The sequence below is a fragment of the Phalacrocorax aristotelis genome, chromosome 2 (genome assembly GCF_949628215.1).
Source record: "Phalacrocorax aristotelis chromosome 2, bGulAri2.1, whole genome shotgun sequence".
Classification (NCBI taxonomy): domain Eukaryota; kingdom Metazoa; phylum Chordata; class Aves; order Suliformes; family Phalacrocoracidae; genus Phalacrocorax; species Phalacrocorax aristotelis.
Genome location: NC_134277.1, coordinates 130,083,471 through 130,109,588, shown reverse-complemented (window position 1 = coordinate 130,109,588; position 26,118 = coordinate 130,083,471). Strand labels below are relative to the sequence as shown.

At 42.9% G+C, this 26,118-nt stretch overlaps 1 protein-coding gene across 9 annotated transcripts in view; it reads right to left on the bottom strand.

Moving 5' to 3' along the window:
- The window catches only part of SGK3 (serum/glucocorticoid regulated kinase family member 3), a 61,061-nt gene extending 35,890 nt beyond the window's left edge, over positions 1 to 25,171 (bottom strand). The window contains exon 1 of one of the 9 annotated variants that reach the window (XM_075085154.1): positions 25,051 to 25,171. The gene's annotated coding sequence lies outside the window, so the exon portion shown is untranslated. Of the gene's footprint in view, positions 1 to 16; positions 117 to 163; positions 232 to 413; positions 655 to 876; positions 897 to 1,139; positions 1,434 to 24,903; positions 24,969 to 25,050 lie in introns of those variants that run through there. The other 8 variants (XM_075085163.1, XM_075085160.1, XM_075085156.1 and 5 more) reach the window with 8 other exon arrangements.
- Between the last annotated feature and the right edge of the window lie 947 nt (positions 25,172 to 26,118).

Below are 26,118 nucleotides of genomic sequence, written 5' to 3'. Positions count from 1 at the left end.
GAAGTGGAACACTTACACCTTGAAAAACTGCTAGAGAAGAAAAATTCACAAAAACATTAAATTAAAAAAAAAAAAAAGGACGAGCTGTCAAAACAGCTTAAGCCTTAATACTTGACAGCTGCCTTTTAATTCACGTCCACAAAATTAAACTCCTCAAGGGTACCTGAGTCCCTACAGAACAGCATTACTCAAAAAAGCTTTAGCTTTCCAAGGGCGAGACCCCGGCGGTGCTTCCCCCCACCCCGGTTCGCTGCGCTCCTGCAGGACAGCAGCCGCCTCCCGGCTGCAAAGCACGGGCAGAGCGCCCGGGCGGGCCCCTCCTCCCAGCGCGGGCACAGGAGCTCGCCGGGCCGGGCCGGGCCCCCGGCTCCGCCGCCCCTCCCCGAGCTCGGGAGCGAAGCCCAGCCGCTCACCTTCGCCCCGACAACTATTCCTCAGCTCCCCGATTCCTCGGAAGTTACAAATGCCTCACATTCCCGGTCCGGCGGCGGCGCCGCTCGGCTGCCGCCGCCCGCCGCTCCCCCGCGCCTCCATCGCCTGCCCGCCGGCGCCGCGCTGCTCCGCGCCCGCCCCCGGAACCCCGCGGGCCCACGCACACGCGGGGCCCAACGGCGAGAAAAGGCGAAAGGCGGCTCCACCCAGGAGAGGCGGCCGCCGCCGCCGCGGGAAGAGCGCCCGGCAGGCCCCGCCGCGCTGTGCCGCGCCTCACCGCAGTGCCGAGCGGCCCCCCTCCGCCCACGCACGCACCCACCCCACGCGTGTCGCGGCCGCTCCGGGGGGGGGGGGGCGGGGAACACTACCTCCCCCCCCATTAACTGCCTCCCAGGGAGAACGACCTCGGGGGAGGTGCGTGCCCGGGCCCGCGCGTGGCCTCACCCACGGACACGCCCGCAGGGCCAGCGCCCGGTCCGCGGCCCCCCTCCCGCGCCCCTCCGCCCCCGCGGCGCCAGGCCGGGCGTGGGGCGGCCCCGGCTGCCCGCCCGCCGCCCCCGGGTCCTGCGCAGGGCACGGGGCCCGTCCCGCCCGGGCTGCAGGCTGGGACCGGAGGCGAGGCTTCCCCCACCCTCTTTTTTTCTTTTTTTATTTTTTAATAAAAACCCCACAACTTAATTTTTTTTTCGTTTTCCCATTTTACTTACAAGTTCCCACTTTTCCCCGTCCCCGCTGCTGTTTCAGTCCCCGGGGGATGCTCCTGCTGGGCGGCTCCCCACAGAAACGCCTGAAAATCAGCCCCAGTGAAGCTGCCGCTCCGGTAAAAATAACAATAAAGCCCATGACTGCACACAAGAGGGGTTTCGGTTTAACTCTTCAGGGAGTTTAAGGGTGCCCACAACCCACTGGCGAGGCCACCGTTAAAGCAACTGGCTGCTGCAATGAAATTACATTTCATGGGTCACATACATTCACGTAGCACACAAATAATCCCTCCTCTTCTGCATGTGCAGAAGGAATAACACAGGAAAACAAGATAGGATTGTGTAATGTCTAGCACTATTTAGGGAAACATTTCTGCACTTTCTGAAATTAGAGGGTAAGTTCAATAGCCCAGTTAAAATTCAACTAGACCTCTTAAAACAAAGTGTAACTTGGTAAGTTTTTCCTGAGCAGGTTGAGGCCACGAAACAGCTATAAAAATACAGATTCCAGAAGAAAAGCTCTTTCAATGGCAGTATCACTTCCACTTTATTTTGTTAGCTAGAGCTAAAGTGCAGGACAGCCAGGAATCAGCATGGCCTCAGTTTAACAGAACAGACCACTGCACCCATTAAGCTAAAACCCTGTGTTTATTGAGGATCTGCCCTGGGTCTCTAAACGTATATGTTCATCATTCAGACAAGGCTTAGGAGGCAAAGAATATCTAATGCATATGGTGACACTCGGAATGAGGTAAAAGCCTATGCCATTTTAGCTTCCTCCACATAATACCTGAAATGATTCTTGGGATTTCAACAGCCGTGTAAAGAATGAGCAAGCATAACAACACCATAGCCCGTTCCACTGTCTTTGCCGACGTAACACCTAGGTGCCCTCAAAACCGGACAGGTTTTCATCAGGAAATTGTGCTATTGATTATGGAGAAGCCCCACGTTCTACAAGTGTGTCTTTACAAGACTTGCATTTGGGCCTGAGGAGACGTGATGACGATGCTCATTCCAACAGTTGCAGGTATTGGCAAGTATCTGGCAAACAGCAATTCGGGAGATCCTGTTCCTGGACGCTCCTGCTGCAGAAGTACTCCTGTATAATACTACACTCGCGTCAGACACAGAGTCATCCAAGCACTCTCCAAAAACAAACCAGAGAAACAGCCTGGCATTACACAAAGTGCATCGGTGTTTTGATTAGCGCGTTGTAACTGTGTTCACACAAGCTACAAGTCAACTGGATCACAAGCTTCCATTTCAGTGGAGTCCGCACAGGAAGAAATAAGGAATTTTCCCATCCTAACATGCCCTTTCCTCATCTTTGCAGTTTCGTATTTTTGGGTAGGCACTGCTACATCCAGAGTCCATTGCTGCCTTGTAGCAACAGCCACCTTGTGCTTGTTCAGACCGGGCAAGGTATTTGCCCTACGTTCATCGAGAGGTTTTAAAGAAACTCTGTTAGCACTTCTCACTGTGGAACCCAGAGCTTTTGAACTTCAGTCAGTTAAAATAACTGGTTGGCAAATAACTTAATCAGGTAATCTGTATTCAAGAGTTATTTTACTTTACAGTTGTTTATCAGTGTTCATCTTCCGTCTGGTTGATAGTTCTCAGTTAATCATTTGCTTGTCAGCAGATCAGTTGAATGGAGCCACTGGCCTGATTTACAGTAAGTAGAGGGGCCTCAGCCCAGGAAAAGAGAAGATGACCCTGACCTAGAGATAATTTAACTCTGACTACATGGCCACACAGTCTAAGCTCTAAACCTTTGAATAAAGACCAGCTATTTGTCCTTCCTCACGGTTCAAAACTCCCTGAAGACTAGGCTGTCAAACAGTTAATTTTATGCAGTTCCTCTCACTACTCTGGAGCTATGCTCAGCCTTAAGTAATTAGAGAGCAACAATGTGTTCCGTATCCTTAAACTGTAATTTGCCCGAATGAATTCCACAGCACGTTCGTCTGCCTAGTGCATCATACCATGCAAAACACTGCGAAGGTCCTAAAATTTAAATAAACCCTAATTTACAGATTTGCTTGATGAGCTTTTAAAGGCTGATATTCTAATGTCAATGTGGATACCTGGTGGTTAACTGCATTGCACACACAGAAACACACAGAACTCAACTTGCCTTTTAAGAGAAGTTAAAGGTCAGCATTCACTCTGACACTTTTGTCCCCAGGAACTCCCTTGCACTCCCCATTTTTATCTCCCAGGCAAGTAATACAAAGAATCTCACTTCCACTGCTTTGCAGTACTTTACTCCTTAAGAACGTTACAACTCCATGTACTGTGCTGTCATCCCAAGTATTTAAAGTCTTTGTTGAAGAACACCCGTGACTGAGTGGTTGGGGTGGAAAAGAAGGGAAGAGAAATGAGGACCCATCTCAACCCACTGCAAATGCAAGAGGCGACAGAAATGCAGGGTACTTTCCACATTTATCCAAGCCTAGTATGACAGGTAGCAATAATCTCAACTATTAGGTCCTGTGTTTACTGAAAATGTCCTTAAATTAGTATGAAAACCTTGCCCCTGACGAAAGATCAAAAGTCTAATTTTACAACCTCAAGAGAACTATATAGCTAAAAATACAGTATGAAAAACCATTGTAAGACAAAGACAAGCAGGAATGCAGAAGACTTGTTTAAACATAGCCAGGAGCTCTGCTAGTGAACGCTGTTCCGCATGTATATTCTGTGGTAGTTCAGTATATATTCAAATATTCACGCAACAAGCACAGCCCAAACCTCTTCAGAAGCACAGTCCCATATTTTTAGTTACTACTAAAACATGGTGGATCAATTGAGTAACACCTCGAAACCATCACTATCAGCTTCAAACACCAACATCACCGATTTCAGTCTCGGTTCCTGCACCTTCAAAAGAGTACCTTATCGCTTTTAACACCAAGCTTTCTATCCTACTCCTCACGCTCAGGGATAACACAACCAAATGCACGTCTGTTTAAAACCCTCCAAAAGGAAGTGATCTTTTAAGGAATTGTTGTTACCCTTTAGCCTATAAACTTAGACTTCACTCGGGAAACAACCACTGGCCGTTCTAGTGAACTTCACATGTGCCAAAGAACGCAGCTCCAAGCAGACTGTATCCATCTACGCAGCACTGAGCAGTCTGGGGACATCACCTTCTGGAAAGCCTCAGGGTGCAATGGATGGGCCTCAGAATGACACAGGCACAGCAACTCAGGGCAAATATTGTCTATCATCCCAGATGGATTCTGGCAGCCACAAAAGCTCCATAAAATGTATGAAGACAGATATGTACCCACCCTTTTCTATCAATTACTCTCACACTGCTTCCCAGCTTCTTGTTTGGATACACCTAATTAATCATGTTCATAGCCCACTGCCTGCTTAGGAAGAAGGCTTTGAAGAGGTTTGGGAATGGGCCAGCTGGAACCAGGCATTCAGTGCTGCAAAGCATGACACCCAGGACTCACATACTAGAGAAAACAGTCTTCTGATAGACTCCCTGGACACATGAGAGCACTAGAAAACACGGGCTATCACAGATAAAAATCAAAGATGACAACCCTGAGTGGGAAAGTGATTTAGCTGAAAGCCCGAGAGTTAAAACTGTGGAATAAATGCCAGCTGGACAAGATTTAAACATCACAGTGCACGTGCAAGCAGCAGTGTCACCAGGTAACTGTTCTTTACCAAACCAGGTTTTGTAACACTTAATGCATGTATGCATATTAATGGCTTTCATTGAATGCATTTTCATAGCTGCGTGCCTGTGCTTATTTGCAAAGCCTGAATAGTGGTTCAGTTTTACACGAGCTGCGCAGGAGAAATGTTTTTTTCCCCCTACTTTCTTTGTGTATGCTAGATCAACAACAAAATGTCTTCGGATTACAGAGACAGTGTTTCATTTTGAAGGATTGAAATGAATACTTAAGAGACAGATTCATAGCGAACGTATACTTGAACCCCTTCTCCCAAACAAACCAACCCACCTGAAACTACCACAACCCACCTAAACAAGTATGACTGAAAGATTCATTATTATCTGTTAAGAAACATAAGAACTTGGCAAGTAAGCTTCCCAACCCTGAACGACATTCACAGGAACTGACAGTTTTCCAGCACTCCAGGTACAAAGATGATGATCCATGTATTACACAGAGTGTCCTGGAGCACAGAGGCCAGTGGAGATCAAGGCCAGGATCTACGCCACCACTACATAGACCCCACTTAGCATAGCAAAATAATAGCAAACCAAAATAATGGAAAACTATAGAAAAATGGTAATAAATTGCATCATTTCACAAACATCAAAGTATGCACAACATGAACCAGAAGAATGACAGCAGCACGACATCAAAGAAATTCTTCACAGAAGCTAAGAAGAAAACTGGTTTAAACCAATTGAGGCATATAGTGAAGATGAATGCTAGTACACAAGCAAGCACTGCTCCAAAAGCAGCAGTGTCACAAGGAATTAAGGAAAAATAGGTAATGCTGAAAAATTAAAATGGCGAGTTTATCCCCACCTAGGGGAACATGTATGCTAAGTGCGTTGTTGCATACCTTGGAACTTCAGATTCTCTGTCAGTGCTCTTCAGAGCAATTGCAGTTTTTGTTAAAAATATATGAAGCTCAGTCGCTTCAACAATGCATTTACACAATGCTGGGATGATGAAACCAACAGCTGAGATTTTTTCTGGGCAAGATTAACTGCAGTAAATAGCAAATACTGTCATTCACATGGAAGAGTCCCACTAAAAAAGGGTTCAGTGGCATCTCTGTCTTAAGTACATTGACATTTACACTGGGCAATGCTACTGCACATATATCTGGTCCTTCCTAGAAGCAGTAGCTGTACTCTGACCTATGCAGGACTTCTTAACATCTACAGTCCGAGCTGAATGGCAACGTTTGTGTGCTGGGTATCCAGAGGTCCAAAACAAATACAAACAGGTTCTGTCGTGGTAGCACCTCCAGGCAGAAGCAAAACAAGAGGCACCTCTGAAGAAAATTACACATACGGCAGGTTTTACAGATCCCATCTCAGTCCAGCTTAGCCCTCACCCACACACAGTACCAGAGACTTTGCCCAGGGATGGCTCCCTTTGCCCTCACAAAGGCCACTTTCATATCCCAGATGTTACTTCACTTTAAAAAATTTTCATTCCCTGAGGTGCAGGGATTGCTATATTCTGAGCTGTTTTCTTACAAACCAGGGATTTCTGGCTGTATTTCAAATACTTTGTGTTCGGTTTTGTCACATATGGTTTTTTACAATGAGAAGGAATCTGTTTCAAGTAGCAACTATGGGCAAATACCCTGTAGAAAAGGGATTTTATGTACCTCGCCACCGCCTCATTGTAGGGAAGTATTTGATATGTACAAGGATCTGGAGGCAGCAAATGGAACACGATAGGCTGAGTGGTAGTGGGGAGGAAACCTGAGCGATTCATTCCAGCAGAAAAGCTGTTATGTACCTCAGACATAGCACAGACATCCCTCATGACCTCAATACCAACCTATAATCCATACCATAACCAGTTTCATATTTTATCCAAATAGATGAGTACTAGAGAACACACATATGTGGAAACCAATTTATTCTCACAAGCACTCGACAGGCTTTTAAAAGATGGAAATCAAATTGAAAACATGAAGACAAGTAATGCCATGAGTTACCCTTTTTTCCTTTAATGCAAGAGTTCTGCTTGTTTACATTTTGTGATTACTTGAAGCCTCTGTATAATTTCATAAATGTATTTAGGAAAATACATTCCTTTTGTACAACACTATGTTGTAACTAACAACCCGCTGGGTAATTTGATACAGGCAACCAATTTTTGGTAGAAACTGCAAAAGTGCATGGTGGGATTTCAAGATAAAAAAAAGCAGTATCTGGCAGTGAAATACTATAGCTGCATTTGCAATACACACATCTCTTATTTTCCTCACTTCATCCTCCCCAAGTTCTTTATTTCCCTCATGCATACACTAAAATGTATTACTATTGCCATATCAGTAATTTTGGAGTACTTTTTTCAGTTAGGGCAAGTTGAACAATGTATTTTGTTATAAAGCAAACATCGTAATATTAGTTTCTAAAAACTACTTATGCAAGGCATTTTCACTGAATGGTGAAGTGCACATGAACTGTCTTACAAAGCCCACCTTCTGACCCAAACCCTGCTGTTTACATCCTGTTCGCTTATCAGTGCAAGAGCTGGCAGGGTTCCACCAGGAGATCTTATCCAGTTACAGCCTGTGGTTAGGAGAAGCACCACTAACCCAGGGCACATGGACACACACCAGTATTCACTGCCCCCCAGGCCCAGATCTCTTTTCACCTTGCACCTATCCTCACTCACTGCAAGCGTGCAGTCCAGAGCAGGTACCCAAGAGAAATCTCCACAAACTAGTTCAGCTACCACAAGCACAATAGTAGTATGAATAAACTCCTGATAGCCTAGTTTACCTTAGTTTTCAGTTATCTTAGAGACGCACATTGTAGATACTCCCTCAAGCCACCTCCACTTGCTTACACAGAAGCATGGAAGATTTACACCGGTTCCAAGAATATAAGGAAAAAGAAGTCCTTTGGACCCGACTCATCACTGAGTCCTACAAGGTTGAATACATATATAACAAAAGGACAAACTGGCTGCTTTATAGATATATAGCAAAATATGTGCTTGACACGTTAAATATACAGCTTATTGGTATATGCTAACATATTCTGAGGCTAGTTTCAGCACACACATACAACGCAGTAATATATTACTGTGCTGTTAAACACTTTGAAGCTGAAGTTATTCACTACACCTCATGAAGTATCGGTATAAGCTGCTAAAAAAACCTCTCAATTCATAGTACTGCAAGACCTCCATTTTGTTCTTAAAGGCTCTTTGGAATTCAGCTCATAAATACAGTTCTATAAAACAGGTCAAGTATCTGAGTTTGCAAGAGATCTGAGCGGTTTGAGCAGGAAGGTATACCAAAGCTAAGTTAAGTATAAAAGGAAAAAAAAAAGCTCTCTAAGTAGTAATTCTGTATGGATGTTTCTTAATTCAGCCTCCTGGATCCCAGCTACAGCACGTTCTGCTAGAATTGCAAATACAGGCTGGGGTGAACAAATATGCTTTGGTAAACAAATGCTCTGGCGCACAATGTTATGTAGGTGGGGTCTACCCAGAATGTCAAGAGTTCTTCCCCAGAACATAGAAATGAGCAAGAACACAAGCACCGTATTTGCATTCTGAAGCTATTTACCAGTAGCTCATGTGTACAGGTATTCTATTCAAATGAAACTAAACAAGGGCATTGGTTTGGGAGTGTCCACTCCCTCACAAAAGGCTCACAGCCTTTTTCCAAAATGTCAGCATTTTAAAGGCAGCCTAGGATCTACAGAAGGACCAGATTTGGATTTCCTGTTCTGTTAATACCTCTAAAAAATTGTTCATGTCAAAAGCCACATGTATTCCACTTGAGCATTGTTACGCACCAACTCTGAGCAGAAAAAAGGTAGCTGTGATGTAAAAACCCCACTACCAAAGCAAGAAGCTGTGTATCATAATCCAAAAATGAGAGATGTAAGCAAAATGTTGTGAAAGTTTATTATTTGCTGTCCTTATTTTGTTTAGTTGTTTATCCAGCTGGTTCCTCATGTTTGCCAGATGCCCAACCTTATTCCCAACCCACAGAGATCTATTTCCATCTACAACTACAGAGTCTGGGTTTTGTTCTCCAAGCACAAATATTGCCGTTTTCAATCCTGGGAGCTGTGTGTCAATTTTTTAAATGTGTATGTGGGCCTGAACTATTAAGTGAGTTTCAGCAATAAATTTATAGAAAGATACTTCCTGTCTTCTTCTACCAGATAAAACCAATACAACACAGGACGTTCAAGAACAAGAAGGGACAGAGGACAAATGATCAACTTTTGGACTCTACTAAACTACATTTTTCTTCAATATATCTTTCTTTTTATAATATGACAATCTAGCAGAAGCCGCTTAATGGAATATTGTAAATCTGAGTATGAAGCACAAGCAACAATTAAAGAAATCCCTCTAAGCTAGTTATTAACTCAAGACCCCTGTTCCATTATGCAGTTTTAAAAAAGAATATGGCATTACTTAATGTTTCAGGTCAGCAATTTTTTGACGTTAGCATTTATGGTATTGGGTGGTAAGGACTGCAGAGAACAAAGAAAGATATTGTAGGTTGCAGCATGGAACATGAATACCAAGTAGAAGTTATCACGAAATTGTATCTGTTGACTTTTAGCTTTGATGTACATGCAGCCATTTTAAAGGGACAATAAGAACCAGATTCGTTAAAAGACATGGTATTTTCTTGCAGTCATTGTTCAAATTAGTCAAATGTTTCATATGAAAACATTCCTGCACACAAATCCAAGCTACTCTGTTTTCTATAAGGCATGAGATCAAGAATAAGTCTTATTCCAACTACAGTCTTCTCCAATAATGTTGTACAAATTAAAGTAATTTTTGTAGATGACAGTGCAATTTTAAGCTGGCATAAGAACACAAAAGAACAAAATGCCAATGTTTTCTAATTAAATGGCAATCTTTGTGTCAACCTGATTCATTGATTTTTTTATAAATCTTCAAATTAAGCAAAGAAAAAAATTTGTTCTAGAAAGAAGATGAAGTTCATAAAGCCACGAGAACTCAAGATGTCATACATCTCATGAACTGAAGCACTTAATAAATATGTTGTTACTGCACTGGTAGCTAAATGTAGGAGCTGTGCAGAATCTGTACAGTGTTCAGGAAACTACCAATCATCAGCCCCCATTTGGATGCAATTGCAACGGCGATGAGGATACCCAGACTGGAATATGCACTGCGCTAATGGAAGTTAATAGGAGTGGTGTTGGAGGAGGGTGCCAGTATCTTCCACTCTTGGATTAACTGATGAAAATGTAACTTCAGTCTGAAGCAGATACCATGTAAGCACCCAAAAATCTCTGTGCCACACTAGCTCTGTTTCCTCTCAGGTTTGGGGTGAGTCACTAGCAGGTTTCTACACCAAATTGCTTCCGATGCAAATGCACCTTCATTTATACAAAAAGTGTTGCAGTAACAGCCCTTCAAAATACCCACTTCAGAAATAATGTTTCTTCATTCACCTTTATATAACTGTGGTTCTCCCAGGCCTACGCTGCTCAGTTTTTTTCCGCCTTTCTTTGCCACCAATTTATGCCTACCCGCATGCAGTTGTGAGCAGACCACGACTGCAGGGAACGCCTGCGCTGCTGGCACAGTCAGCTTCCCTAGGGAGCCTGGGGGTGGCAGGCAGGTGTCTGGCCAAGTGGTCCTCACCACATACCTCTGCTAAAATGAAGTCAGGGTAATTATGGATATTTTCACTCCTGCCTCCACTGATTGATTCAAAAGCACCTTCAAAATCAGAAAACACAAGCATTGTTTATTTCTCACTCTTAGAAGAATAATGCCTAATTTTGAGAAATGTGGAACTACTGAGGACAAAACCATTTTTTTTTTTACATAATTCTTTTAAAGTCAGAGCAAGCAAGATGGCTGTTTATACTGCTGATTCCTGGCTCCAGCATTCCTCCATGCATAATTGCTCAATAAAGCTTTTCATAAACATTTTATTGCATTTGTTGTGAACTTGCACCATTAAACTAGTACCTCATTTTAAACCTGGTTTACGGGAAGAATGTCTCAAGTCCCACAAGTCAGAGCAGCTTAGCACTTTTATGGGATAATGGAGTGATAGTATAGTTTCTATCAATTAACAAAAGGACCAGCAGTCGAGAGAGACAAAAAGAGAACAAATAAAACATTAAGCTAACACCAAAGAGAAAGACATTTCGGACATTTCACATAAATGCTAACTTGAAAGCATTAATAGGCCTACCATGCTGGGCAGGTAGAGAGTAAAACTGTACCTGTGCGGATGCTAGAATTGTGGGAGTATGAAAACAGAAAGATGGTGGGATTAGTTATTTAATTTACATGGGATTATATGAAGTTTGGGTTTATTGCATGTCCAGGAAAATTGAGAGCAGAGCCCATAACTTCCTGTAGTGTCTGGGGGAGGGGAGAGGAAAACATGCAGAACCCCCACTCCTTTACTTTAAAAAAAAATTATTTTTTATGGCAAAAAAAAAAAATATATATACACACACACACAACTGCATATTGGGGAGGGACAAATTTACCATGAAGGAAAGGAAACTCAATACTAACAAAAAGTTATTTCAGAGAATACTTGCCAGTATCTTCTGAACACATAAATTGTGGAATTTCTTTTACATTTTTAAAGTTTTCAAATACTGCTAGATAATCTGCCCAGTCCTGAAAAATTAAGTAGTCAATTTACTGAAGACTCTTAAAAGTAAAATAGGCCTGACACTGGTCTGTGGTTAATTCTGTAATACGTTGGCACAGAATGTATCATAAATTCGGAAGGAAGTCAGACTAAAGAAAGAAACAAGCACAATCCCAGCTATTGGCTAAGAATAATAAATAAATAAACCAGGGTCTGAATCCAAATAAATAGATTAAGTAGTATTTTCTTTGCCAGTAGCAGCATTTTCTTGGCCAAGACTATTCATATTCCAAGGAACAATAAAATTAAGGCCTGCTACATTGTAAAACATGAAAACAGCAATAAAAACGTGCCTGCAACAAAGATTCAAATATTCAACCAAGGCACAAAGGAAGTTTTTGCATTAGAACAAGGAAAAGATCTTGAGTCTCCCAAACCCCCAGCACATCTTATGCATTATCCCACAGTGGAACAAGATTACTTGCAAAGGACAGCCTTCTTACTCAGCTAGGAATACTTCTTACTTCCTTCTAAAAGCACCCCAGCCCTAATTCTCTAGCGCCACATAACATTGATTGCTCATCTGTGTAGAGCAACAGCAGAACCCCCGGGTTACATACAAACATTTGCAAGACCACTCGCCAACCCCAGGGAGATCGGAGCTCCCTAGGAGTACCTGGGTCCATGTGTTAATATGCTCGATTTATTAGTTTGCTAAAACTAATCTCTAACTAGATACAAGGTTAGAAGGGCTGCAAATAAATTAACATCAAAATCACAGTAAGTCTTATTGGGCTGGAGATGTTAGTTAGACAGGAGAAAAGGAGACAGAAGCCTAAAAGAGCATTTTGTCATCAGGACAAAGTGGCAGATCTTTGCCTAGTTAATTATTATATTAAACCCTAAATAGCATTTCATTTTGGGCACCTCCTTCACCAGCACAGGAAAAAAAAAGGTTGCCGGCAGCTGCACACACTTTGCAAACAGTAATATCAAATACTAGGCAATGGAAAAAAAAAAATCTTTCCATTTTTCTTGTATCATCTTTCTCATTTACCTTCACTGGGAGGAAAATGTCTGTTACATCCTGCCTCTCCCCTTGCCTGTTTTCTGCAACGCATCCTCACCAGAGGAAACCCACAGGGTTTCAACCCTCAAGAGGTACAGCTCTGCTCACAGCCCCTCTCTTCCTGCTCTCTACACACTCCAATGCCACTGTCACCCTCTCTGTTCAGGATTCGTTCCACACTGCAGCTGTGACTTGTCTTATGTCACCAGCTAAGAATAAAAGCCAGAGCAGAGTTCTTTGGAAAAGAGGTCATCTTTATTAATTTTGTGCAAGACATCCAGCATAAGGTGGACTTGATGCAGCTTCGAGTGTCTAGTGGCTGCCAATGACCAAGACAGCCACATAAATTTATACATACAGATATGTATTATTGCACACCCCCCTCTTATCATGCTCAATGGTCTCCATACTAATCCTTTAAAGTTTCAAAAATCTTTCTATTCCTAGCTCTTAAAGACCCTGGTCAAGACAACCAGATCCCTTTCTTATGAAAGAACAGCAGCACACGTAGCAGCTTTAATTCCAAGAAAATGCTGCAGGGACTGGCTTCCCATAGTGGGGTGGGAACACTCTTTCTGCCTTTTTCACTCACCCTGGATTTGAAGAAAGTCAATGGTAAGCTTTTAGGATCATTGGTGTCACCGGTGGTGAATGTGCAAAGGCTCAGTTCTCCCTCAGGGGTGGAGAGCAAAAACAGCAAGGGGAGGCATTTACAGTTAATTGCTGAGGTCACTCAAGTCACAAAACTGTTCATTATAATGAAGTGGGTTTGCTGAAGTTTTTGCATTTCATTGCTGGAACAAGCAGTCGAAATAAATCCTGGGCCTAAATCTATGGTTGGAAGAGCTTGCGCCCAGCATCGCACTTTGCACAGTATCAACAACTTGTGGAACAAAACCTGGTTTCAACGGACCAGAAATGGAAATGTACAGTAACTGTAAATCTGAAAGCACACCCTCTCTATTTTTTAAATTCATGTTTCCCACTGTGGTAGATCCACTGGCACTGGGCACATGACAGACAATGCACGGTAGGCAGCCAGCTGAGTCTGAAGCATGGCAAGAACAAGCTGTTTGCACTAACAGGGCTAATCAGTTTAAAGAATGACGAAGCCATTAAAAATATTTCACAGCACCAGGGTTATTTGTTTGATATCTCAAATCTACATATCAAACAGCTAGCAACTTGGAAATAAAACAAAAAAGCCTGAAATGGAAATCTCGCAACATGTGGTATCTTGATAGCCACATAGTATAAGGAGTAAAGGCCTGTGAATTGTCATGAAGCTTTATTGTTGTTTAGACTCACACTTATTTCAAAATTAGAAATTTTTTAATTAAAATATGGAGAAAATACAGAAGGCAGCAGATCCTTTAGATTTGTTTCTAGACAAATGGAGAGCAACCAGTTCAGAAGACAAGTTGACTAAACCTCATGAAAAGGGAGGAGAGGGAGCTCATAAACGTAATGAGGACAAATGTGAACACACTCAGGTAGAGAAGAGACCTCACAAGAGACACTAAGCGAAGAGACAAGAAAGCAGCAGCAGTTCCTCCAAGAAACAATACAACAGGATAATCCGTGCTTGTGCCCTGTAAAAATAAACAGCAAAGTCTGCAGCACAAGATTTATTTGTCAAGACAGACATAGATTGTGAAAACCCGGTCAAATTGCTAGCAATACGTATAAAATCTGCATAAGTACATCAGTATGAGAATGAGCATTGTTAAGACAGGATTATAATGCAAATAAAAAAACCAAGCTAGCAACAAAAAAATCCTTATTATCAACATGTTTATAGCTTAAGAGCATGAAAAACCTTGTTGCCCTAGTCAACACAGAGAAAAACTGATGAGAGATGGCATCCAGAAGGCTATCATGTTTAGGACATCAGTCTTCACCAAGAGGGTCAAACGCAAGCAGCGAATAGCATAAACAACAGCAATGACATCAGATTTCAGGGGGAAGGCAGGGAGAGAGAGGGAGTGTGAATGAAATCGTGTGCACGTGTGCATGATGGAAAAAACCAAACAAGTAAACAAAACAAAGCAACAAAAAACAACAGTAAGAGTATTAGAGACCCAATGAGCCTATCTAACTTCAAATTCCTGGGCAAGACAATCCAGAACAAATTAATTAGCAGCACCTGGAAGATAATCTCAACTAGTAGCCAAAAGAGATTTGTTAAATCACATTGCTAACTTCCTTTGACAGGCCTTCCAGATAGATAGGAGAGAAACCACAGATGTCACATCTTTCCTTTAACAAGGCTTTGAAACAGCCTCAAGATATTTTAACAATCAGAATACAGATGCAGGAAGAATAAAGGTTAGTTCAGGATGTGAGAAACAAAGGTTAAATATATCATCGTCAAGATAAAGTAGTGATCTGGAAGGACGGAGTGAAATGTAGCAGGTTATGTACAAGATACTGCCCACAGGCAGGAAACATCAAACATACAAATACAGGATGGGAAACAACAAGGCAGCAGACTACAGCAGGTCACAAGACACAAATATCATGCTGCTGTAAGAAAGACAAACATTGCTATGAGGTATAAAATTTAAAAAAAAAGTGTTGGGAGTGCAAAGCCTCAGCATGATCTGCTGAACTCAGAAAATCCTTCTACTTTACTCTGTGTCTGAATACCTAGGAAAGGTGTGGACCCACCAGAGAGGGTCTAGGGAACAGTAATAAGAACACAAAGTAGTCTAGAAAATGTGACTTATGGGGAGGTGGGACGGACAAGCTAGTTGTTAGTACAGGATAAAATAAAACCATTTAAGGGACAGCTGTTGCATTGAAGGACTACTACAAAGAGAAGGGAATTGTCTCTTCAGTCAGCTATGGATAGGACAAGTCCTAATGAGCTTAAAATGAATACAGGAAAGCTTCAGGTTAAACACTGGAGAAAGGGAGACAAGAACATTAAAAAAAATAATGGAAGGGTAGTGAAGCACTGGAAGAGATTCTACCAGGAAAGAGCTTTAAAAACAGCTGAGGCAAACACTTCTTCATAAAAGACAGAATGCACCTTTGGGGCAGAGAGAGTTAAATGACCTCTTTAGACTGAGACCTTATGGCTGGGAGCAATATTTGAGGAAAGAGATGGTGGCAAACAAGAAGCGAGGGGGAGGAAAAGTGGTTTGAAAGCACAGAGAGGAGAAGCACTGAGGGAAGTCAAGTGACAGGCAGGAAACTGAGAAAAAGAAAGATGAAAAATGAGACAGCCTTTTGCAGGGAGAGCCATGTTACACTTTCATGAGAAACTACTTGGAAGTTTGCACCTGAAGTCAAAAGGCAAGCTCCAGGTGCTTGCATCTGCCCCTGCTGTAGTTTTTGTTCCAATGTCTACCTTAGCAAGTAGCACAGTGCAAGAAAAGCACATCCACAGAGAGGAAAACAGTTGAGTATTCAGCATCTACACTACCCATGTTGGTGTGGCAGGATTTTTATGTTTTGCTTCAAGCTAGCTCTAACCTGGTCCTGTGGGCAGGATACCCGTTAGTGGTTGGTAGGTGTTAAAAGCACTCCTGCAGAACATCTTCCAATCTGACCTCGTCTGAAGGGAATCCAGCTCATGTTCCCCAAGATGACCCAGCAGTGTGAACCAAAATGTGGTGAGGGACATACTTCAAAAGCCAGCTCCTGATATGGTAACACAGACTCACCCTAAGCAGAGGAATGCTGGGACAAACAGTGGCATCCACATGGCAAAGAGCAAAGCAGGACAGGTCAACCATAGCTGACCAGAACAACACTGCTCACCTCAACTGTTAGATCTAAATACTTTGCAGCAACAAGCATGACTGCATTAAGTGTCTAGGCACCAGGCACTAACTGTTTTGAGGCAGCATATTGACCATTTTAACTGACATCTGATGTGACATATGGACATCTTTGGTAGGTCTGTAAATAAATGAAAACATTGTGATGGCTGGTTACAGTTTACCAACTGCATTTGCTTTAAAATAACATTCTAATAACCTGTCCTTCTTTTTATTTCTTTTTGTTAAATGAGGACCTATGTCTAGGGACTTTTTGACTCATATAAATTAAAATAGCAGAACCAAAACAAAAGGCCAAGCACCCAAGCCATCAGTCTTTTCTAGCTGCTGAGTCATAAAGCCGTAACCAAGACAAAGAACATTCCAGTTTCTCATTGCCAGTTCCTAATTTCTTACCAACATACCTTCAGTTCATGATGCAACTTTCTCTTCCTAAAGAAGGGTCAAATTGTGCACGTGCCTCTGTGCGTGTGCCTGTTCAGATTCTGAGCTACAAGGCCATCCTCTGTTCCTTACAAGGCCATTGCTCTGTAGCTTCTGAAATATTCGACACCTTTGGATTCCTTGTCAAGGACTGTTTTCTTTTTTCTTTTGTTTCTGTGCACATCACGCATCCAACGTGGTTCCCTGAATAATTATCTGGGCTTTGTCTGGGTGGTTGATGTTAAATTTCTTTCAGGTCACTTCAAGTGATGCTTCTACGTAAAACAGCAAACTGATTTTTGCACACGTTGACAAGTTTACAGTATAATTTGAGTAAAACTGTGTTATGAGGTTCCTCCTCCCATGCCTATTTTAATTCTTTATAAACAAATGCACATGAAACATGGGGAAAACACCCACAACCAACCTCAACTAATATCAACAAATACAATTAAAATGCTTGCACAGAAATTCTAGATACTTTTTAATGCATGAGAGAAGCTACAGAATTCTGGTTTTATTCCCAGATAATTAAACAACAGGAAAAATGGCTGAGGGCATGAAACATAAGAATATCTTAACTGAGGATCCTAGCCAGCTTGTGTTGCAGAGCTATGTTTGCAAGACAGGCATTATTTATACATTCTGGTGAGGTACTCCGCAAGTTTAACATTTTAAGGCTGTTTATGAATTTCTAATAGCCTCTGTGAATTCACATAAATGTGCTTAAGTACCCAGATGCTATGACCAAAACCAAATGAATCATAAATTTGAAGTTCGCCTGAACTGGTGAGGTTAAGTCAAACTTCTAGTTTAAATTTACATTGCCTTGGACGTGTAAATTAATGTCCAAACAGCAAAACTTACTTTTAATTGGGTTGGACAGTAGATGAACTCTTTCCTTTTCAGTCTGCCTTCTGATTTTAATTGGGTAGAAAACTACTGTAAATATTTTCTTCTTTCTCACTCCTTCTTCCCAAGGTTTTTTATAAACAAGTGAAGTATTGTTTAGCTGCTATGCACTATACCCCACACACCCCAAACCAAAACAGAACAAAAAAAGCATGCATTCAGATTGCTACAGAGCACTCAGGGTTGTACAGATATTTTGATCACGCACTGCAGAACAATTTTGCATACCTCAAAAAAAAAACGTACTAGTGCAACTTAGAGTACGTTTTTAGCTTTGGTTTTCATTATCTGCATAAGGAGAGAAAAGTAGGCTTTGAAATTTCGGCAAGTGAACCTAGAAAGATTTGCTCAGCAGTCTCTGAGTCTCTGGTCAACAGCTCTGTGCTGTTCAAAGCCAAAGTACAAGTGCATCACTGTTCTCTCATTTAAATGTAGAATAATTCTAGGATTCATGGCAATGCCAGCTTAAACTTAAGCTCTAAAGAAACCCTTTGTTTTCAAATAAATCAGTGCCTGGTTTTAGATAATTCTATAAAGAATCCTATTCATCCACCACATAACGTATTAGTGAACATGAAAAGAGCACCGGAGAGGCAGCCAACCTTCAAAATATTCTGAAGAAAAGTGAAGTTAAACCAATCTATCTGGCATATGCCTTTAGAGTTACATATAATGTGTGTGGACACATACACAAGATGTAAAACCTCACTGGAAACAGCACAGTTTGTTCTGGATACAGACACTTTAAGACAGTTGAAAGTTTCGGAGCGCATTGGCCGCGCTCACTTGCCAGAACAATGTAATTGCTCTGGTTTTCTCTAACTGCTGCAAGTATCACATGGTTTTTCAGGGACACTATCAAGGAACATTTTCGTGGTCCCCTGACAGAGAAACCCCATATGTTTTCAGTCAGGACTCTGAACACAGAAGGATGGCAGAAAAGAGACCCAACAATTCTAAAGACAACAGATATTCTTTTACCAAGGGCTGATTTGGGAGGGATGGGGGTGAAATTTAGATGTTTTAATATTAAAATGCTGCTTAAGTATTTCCGTGATAGTCTGAAAATCCAGAACCCCTTGCAAGAGCAACTGATCAAGCTAAATTACTTATTTACTAGAAATTTACTGTGAGCACCAGAAGATTAGATTAACACTAATAGATGTATTACTTAAAGGAAACACTTGAGTGAAACAAGAGGGCCCAGTCCTTGGGAGGAAAAAAAATAAAAATCAGGAGGCAAGTTTGATTCTAGGCTGTCAGCATCTACTACAACTCTGTATCAGCCCCTTCTGTTTCACTTACCTCTCATAAAACATTGCTAGATACTTTTTAATGTTACATGCTCTTTTTACTTACCTTTTATGACAACATAGCTTTTTTCTTTTTTTTTGTCTATAATATAATCAAGATGCACCATTACTACTGCAGCAAGGAAGCAGAAGTCTCTTAGTTCTTTGATGCGTTTGTCTTCAGGCATTTGACAGTCTGGGTACTTTTGCCAGGCAGCTTTTATTTTAGAACTGTTCTAAATTTTCTCAGTTTTGTAGTTTTTGGTAGCATTCCAAACTTGTAGATTTAATGCATCTTGGTTTTGCAAGGTATGCTTAAATCTCATCCAAAGGGAGTACAAAAGTTATTTTTTTCTTTAATTACCTCCTATCCCTGTTCCATGCTCTTCCCAACATTAAAGCAAACACATATCATAAACTGGATATTCCACAGCATTTAAGTAAAAGCATTCATTTTCTGAATGCTCAGTCCTTACTTATTTACCAAACTTAGTATGAAACATATTTGAGGGCTTGATAGTGATCCCAGTTCATAAATAACCAACACTAAGATGCCAAAAAAAAAAAGTCTCAACCTAAACTATCACAATCCAAATACACGGTTGTTCTGTCAGACTGCTGTGGTCCGAGTATATTCATACTTAAATACATATGTCTGACATTCCTGCACTTAAGCAGGAACTAACACAGGGCACAGAACAGAAGACGTCAGAAGACAGACAGATAAGGGCTACAGCTCATGCTCTAGGATGTGACTCAGAGATGACTAGACTCCCTTAGCCTTGAGAAGAGGAGGCTTCACTGGGACCCAACAGCCACCTCCCAATGCCTTTGAGAAGGTTAGGGAGAAGACAGAGAGACTCTGCTTGCAGTGCATCGCATGAGAAGGGAAATCATTATGAGGCTAGTTGACCACTAGGACAGGTTGCCCAGAGGGGCTGTGGAGCCTCCGTCTTCAGAGATTTCCAAAACCCAGCTAAAAAGAGCCCTGAGCCCATCTGAACTGAGGGTTAACCCTGTTTCGAGCAGGAGGTTGCACTCAACACCTCCCAATGTTCCTTCTAACCTGAATAACTGCATGATTTAAGACATTTAGCCCTAAGCAGCACTTACCCCTTCAGCATATCTTCCTAGCTGAATCCAGAAGTGTCACTGTAATGCAATGTTATACACAACACCACAGGACAATAATCCTCACAACTCCCCCAAACACAATTTCTCATTAGCATATTAATTTGATCAAAGATTAATGGTGCAAAGCCCTGAAATAACCATGAAGACTCACTGTCCAAGACATGGAACTGTGTTTCCAGCCGGTGCCTTATTTTAACAGCAAAGAGAAAACTCAAAAACTGATCCACAGTTTGCATATATTTAGATATCAGATTTTGTAGTCTCTATTAATTAGATGAAAATAAATACTTGGGAGTGACTTCAATTCCACAGTTGTTCAATAAACACTCAAATACAAGGTATAACCCCATGGGACACTGCAAATCTCTTTTGATGCACCTGCTACATTAGCAGTGACTTCAGAACCAGAGGCAAAGCTTTACTTGGTCTGATATCTGTTTCAAAATATTTTGCAATTAACAAGACAGTGAAAAAGTTTTAAATAATTCTGTTTCATCAGTTATTTCACAACACTGAACAAGAGATGCATAAGTACTGTTGAAGGAAAACTGACTGCAAGAACTAGAAGAGACAGTAGTAGCAAAGCAGCATGCTGGTGCCTCGGAAACAGCTGGAAACATGTCGGTCTTGCTTCTTAGCAGAGGCAAAGGATCAGAAGTTGGTACCCCTTGGGTTTTCTCCAAGAGAAATGTAATGGTCTATAAAGTTATGCAACTTCTGCAGTGCCAGTATTTTGCAATAGTATTTGGCAAGGCACTTCGCACTAGCAGCTTGCCAGTCGCCCTCAGAGTTTCAAACAACTGCCAAAAAATAAGATGTGGTATCTCTTTGAATAAAGGAGCTTTCAAATAAATTTAGACACCAATCTTGCTTATCCATGCCCCCCCAACCAGGTACTTTCCTGCCCTAGAACAAAGAAACTGTAATAACAAAGTAAAGCTTTTCAAATATGACGGAATGATGAATTTCCCTCTTCTTGTCAGATGATGCTCACAGGGTGTCTGAAAGAACCAAGTGAAAAGATCATGTGAAGACACAACCTTCCTTGTTCCTTTGCTAAAGGTTAGGGAAGATGACTCTCAACGCAGAGCTGGGTGAGGAAATGGAGTTACAGGTCAGGCCACCCAACCTGTGGATTGTATCAGTTACAATAAGAACTGAACACCTGCATAATAGAAAACTGCCAGGCTGGCACCTACCACCACACACAGATACACTGCAAGAGAGGTGTCCCAGGAGGAGACTTCTGCACTGGAAATGGGGTTTTCTGGTGGGAAATACTGGACACCCTCCTCACTTCAACTTCAGAGCTTAAACTCCTAAGCCAGGACTACAAAGAGCTGTAACCATCTACTCCAGAGCTCAAAGTCCATTCTTCCTCTGGGCCCAGTTTTCTCCTAGAGCAACTAGCCAAGTGTTGCTCCTCTCCTGAAACACAGAAGATGCCATGGTAATTCCCACCTCTAATTAACAGCCTCATCGTCAGTGACTTGAGCTCTAAATCCCAGCCCTCCTCCCAGAGGAATACAGAAACCGCTGCAATAGTGTCAGGCTCTGGCTGGTGCTCCCTCATGTCAACCTCGGGCAACCTGGTGCACCTTCCACGAGATGGCCCAGGTTAAACACAGGGAACCATGCCCTCCCACTCACTTCAGCCTGTGCAACAGCTGCAAGGGTTGGGTAAGATGTGGGCTTGAACCCCTTGGGTGCAGGGACCAGGAGCCCGGGTTTCAACTCCTAGAACACAGTCTACTCTTTAGACAAGTCCCACCACCAGCAGCTCTCAGGGAAAGCCAAGTACTGGTTCCTCTTCTGGCGACGTTTTAAAAACAAACCCCATACAACTGCATTTCGAGACATAACCAGTCCTTTCAGCATCTCTGTTTACAGTGTGCTTGCCAGGTGTCCTAGTTTCTTGATCTCCTAAGGGCTTTGATGCTCAACTACAGCAGCTCTAGATAAGGCGCTTAAGAACTTTCTGTTTAGAGGAAGATCCAACACGTTTAAGACACTTTCAGAGTCAGGCAGACACTGTGTTAGGTGGTTTGGAAGACTTGGGAGATAAATTCTGTTTGAGAATTAGGAATGCAAGCAGGAACCTGATTAACACATTTTAAAATGTTCTCACAGTATGCTGAAGCCCTTCAGTTCTGCTTTGGAAAGCGTGTTTTCTTTGCAGGTTATTTTAACTTATGGATACTACTCAAACTAGAACAAAATGAATCCTTCAGTACAAACACTCGAAGTGCTAACTTCAAATAAAAACAACATATTGCTTTACTACAGCTCAGTCTATATAAATACATAGATTACTTATGCCAGTTTCTAGTTCCTTGGTCTACAGAAAAAAATAATTCATAGCAGTATAAGTCTTCAGTGACTTATACGCATCCAAAAATGAAGTCACAAAAAACCCTAATAGTGACTTTCCTTTGGGGATGTGCCCAGTCCTTAAAAGTAACATTTTTCTAAATGACAAATTAAAACATTTAAAAAAATCATTTACAGCTATAAATGCATGTAATCTGATCTTGATTTACGTGCAGCAATGCAGGGCATTTGTGTATAAAATGGCTTGCAGCCATGGGACAAAAATGCCCTAGTACTTGCATGCAAATTATAAAACAGAAACCATCTGGAAAATTATCTGGGATATAGGCAGGATAACCCAGGACAGAGCTAATGTGTGGATGTGGATAAAGGATCACAGCTTATTAGATGCTTATCCTGTATGGATGGGATAGAAAATAAGATTTGGCATACCCTCTTATACAGTGATGATTAACATGAACCTGCAATTAACACACATGGCATTATAAAATGACAGATTATTTTCATAATAAATCCTAGATCCCAGGGGAGAAAAGAGTTGATCTGCATCTATTTTTATTTGCTAATACCTGTGACATTTTATTAAATACACTTTATTTTTGGCTCTCAGCATACCCTATTGAAATATCTTGTTGCAGGGTCAAGTCAGCTTTGGAGGCTTGCAGCTACTCCAGCTAGCTAGGCTGAAACAATTCTGCATATTAAAAACCAGCAATCACTATTTTAAACACATGCCATTACAGTCAAATTATCCACCTACTTGTGGATTGACTTTAAACAAGTCAAAAAATGAGCAGGCTAGTAATTTTAAAGTGCCCACATCTTAAAACTTTAACGACTAGCTCCCTGCAACACGTTATTTTATAAGCAGAGTGGGCTGGGAACCACCCAACTAATGTCCCCCCAGAGGTCCTTTGAGCCTCTGTTCAATGAGGCTTGAACATCCAGCTTTGTCAGGCTTCTTAGAAAGCTACCTGTCCTTAGAGAATAAAAATGCAGAGCAATAATAAAAACCGACAACTCCTATCAGCTGTTGATTATCAGAATGAAGATCCCCTCAAAACAATATAACCAATGAATTACGAAGTCCTGCAGTCCTCTGGATGCAGCCCATGCATAAACCAGTCCACATAACTCTCCTTCCCCTCAGGAAATGTTTAATCCTCTTTTAAGATAACAACAGATATTGAATTTATTAGATTAGCAGGAAAGAAGTTAAATGCAAGGGCTGTCAGCATCTATTTTAAGCATCCAATACAAATTTCAATGCTGTTTCAATGCTAAGACCAGATAACAAAGAGGCGGTAGCACTTGCTAGAGAGAAATCTAGAAACCACAAACTCCTTTTTGCTGCCAACTAGTGCATATTCTTGCTCTTCATACACTCCCCAAAATGAAGGGGAAGAGCTTGGCATAATTCAGACAAAAATCCAGCTCCGCAGGAGCATATATGTCTCAGCAAGGGGAAGCCATGGAGTGCTCACCAATGCTCCTGAAAGAACTGAGCCAAAGATGTCCTGCAAATGCAAAGTCACGCAGGTAAATGTTGTGGGATGTACTCCTTCAAGCTCTACTAGTTCTCCCCCTAGCGCAAATCCTTCAAGTTTGCATCAGAATTTTACCTTTCCCGTAAGAGATCTGTCCAGAAAGTACGGATACTTTGCAACTCCCTCTGCACGTGAGGAGAAAATTATTTTAATTTTCTCCATGCCTCCAAACTTCTCTCATATTTAAGGTGTTTAAAGGGGTGAAGAAGCAGTTCCAGCCCTCACCTATCTGGCACAGGGGTCGCTAGGAAGACAGACCGCTGACCTAAACTGCATTAACTGCTTTTCCTCTGCGAGGCACAAAGCAAAGTGAACCAGTGTCTCCCCATCCTTCAGGGTCCCGGGGAAAGGGGTCTCTGGAAACAAGCTCTTCCAGCTGCTCTAAATGTAAATGCCAAGACACCCTTACCTCTTGAACGCCTGCCTGCTTCCACCTTAGCATCACCGTCTGTATGGAATAGTGGAACTGAAATGGAGTTTGGTAATGGGTGTAGCTGCGACCCAGAAATCAAACCCAGCCAGCCACGCAAAATAAAGCATAATTTGTAAAACTACACATTCACAGAGTAACCCATAAAACTATTAGGGCAAGAGTACTAGGAGGAGCAAGTAACACTACGGAAAAGGGTGGGAATACAAAAAAATAAGACGGAAGGAGAACGTGAAATGCAGAATGACTTTGCGACTTCTTTGCAAATACAGCACCTTAAACTATACCAGCTGGGGGGAAAAAGGCGGGGGGGGGGGCCAGAAATTTCTCCATGTTTGCTTGGAGCACTTTGTCCCCAGCCCGTAACTGGATCCGTGCAACTGGAGCCGCACGCCCACGCGGATCCGCGTTTTCCTGCGCGAACAGTTTCAGTTCCCCCACGCCCACGGCAGAAGCCTCGGGAGGGCCACACCGAACACCCGCCACAGAAGCGAGTGGGGATGTAAGACAAGCACGCGTACCTTTTCGGGCTGCAACAAAAGGCGGGCAAAACGGTCCCGTGCCCGGTACCCGCGACACCCCCACCCTCCCCGCGGCCGGTGAACCTCCATGGCTCCGGACGCCCCTCTTTAAATCGCCCGGCTGCCTGCCACCTGGGCCCCGCGTACCTGCCCGCCTCCCTCCCGGCCGGGGCGGGCCGGGGGGTGTCCGACTGTCCGTCCGTCCGTCCGTCCGTCCGTCCGTCCGTCCGCCCGCCCGTTGCAGGCAGCTTCTTCCTCCTCCCCGCCGCGCGGGCCGCGCCCCTCCTGCCGCCGCCCCGGGCTGACGGGCTCCCGCCCGCGGGGGGGGTGGGGGTGGGGGAACACGGCGAGAGGAGGTTCAAGGCCGGATTACGGGCTCCTCCGGTTAAACCGGCGGGTCATGCGGGGTCCCCCCCCGCGTCCTGCGCAAACCGGGCAGCACAGGCTGCGCCCGGGGAGCGAGTTTGGGGCGGGCGACGGTGCCCTGAAGCAGCGCCCGGCGAGCCCGCCGCTCGCTGAGGCACACGGCGAGTTATTCCCCGTCAGCCAAATAGGCACAGCCTACATAGTACTGGGTCGCTCCGTCAACTGCAAAGCTGTCACGCCCTGGCACAGAAAGCGAAGACAGATCTTTGATGCCAGTATTTCATTCGTCTGGCCGGCAAAACCGAATTAATCAGGCTGGATGGAGAAAGGAGGCATTGGAGACGTTACCTAGGGTGCAGAAGCATCCTCCCCCTTCTGTCTTCTAGGCATTATTTTGTCTTTTTCCTTCTCTACTCACTTTCGATGCTGGTTTCTCGTGGCAGGATGTGGTAAAAATAGAGTTATCAGTCTGTCTCAAACGACATTTGTCTCTTTTCTGGCTGCTGCTTCTGTGCTTCCTGCCGCGCTTTCTTCTCCACATATTACCACAGGATGCAGCATGGAACAACCCACCCCGCTCTTAATTTGCACAATCCTGCCTCATAACACTTCTGTGTATCAGATTCATGGTTTGAGTATGGCCAGCTGAGGTTTGTACATAGCACACCTAAGGAGATGGTACCGGCTTGGAAAACAAGAACTTCAGGAAGGCCTCAGAGGTGGGTCATGAGACAAGGGAGGTTGTTCCAAGCACAAATGGAGCACAGGTGAAATTTCTGAGTGGCAAAAAGAAGGCAAGAGACTACAGAGAAAGGCAACAGCTCTCACATCCTGAGATGCGAGGAAGAA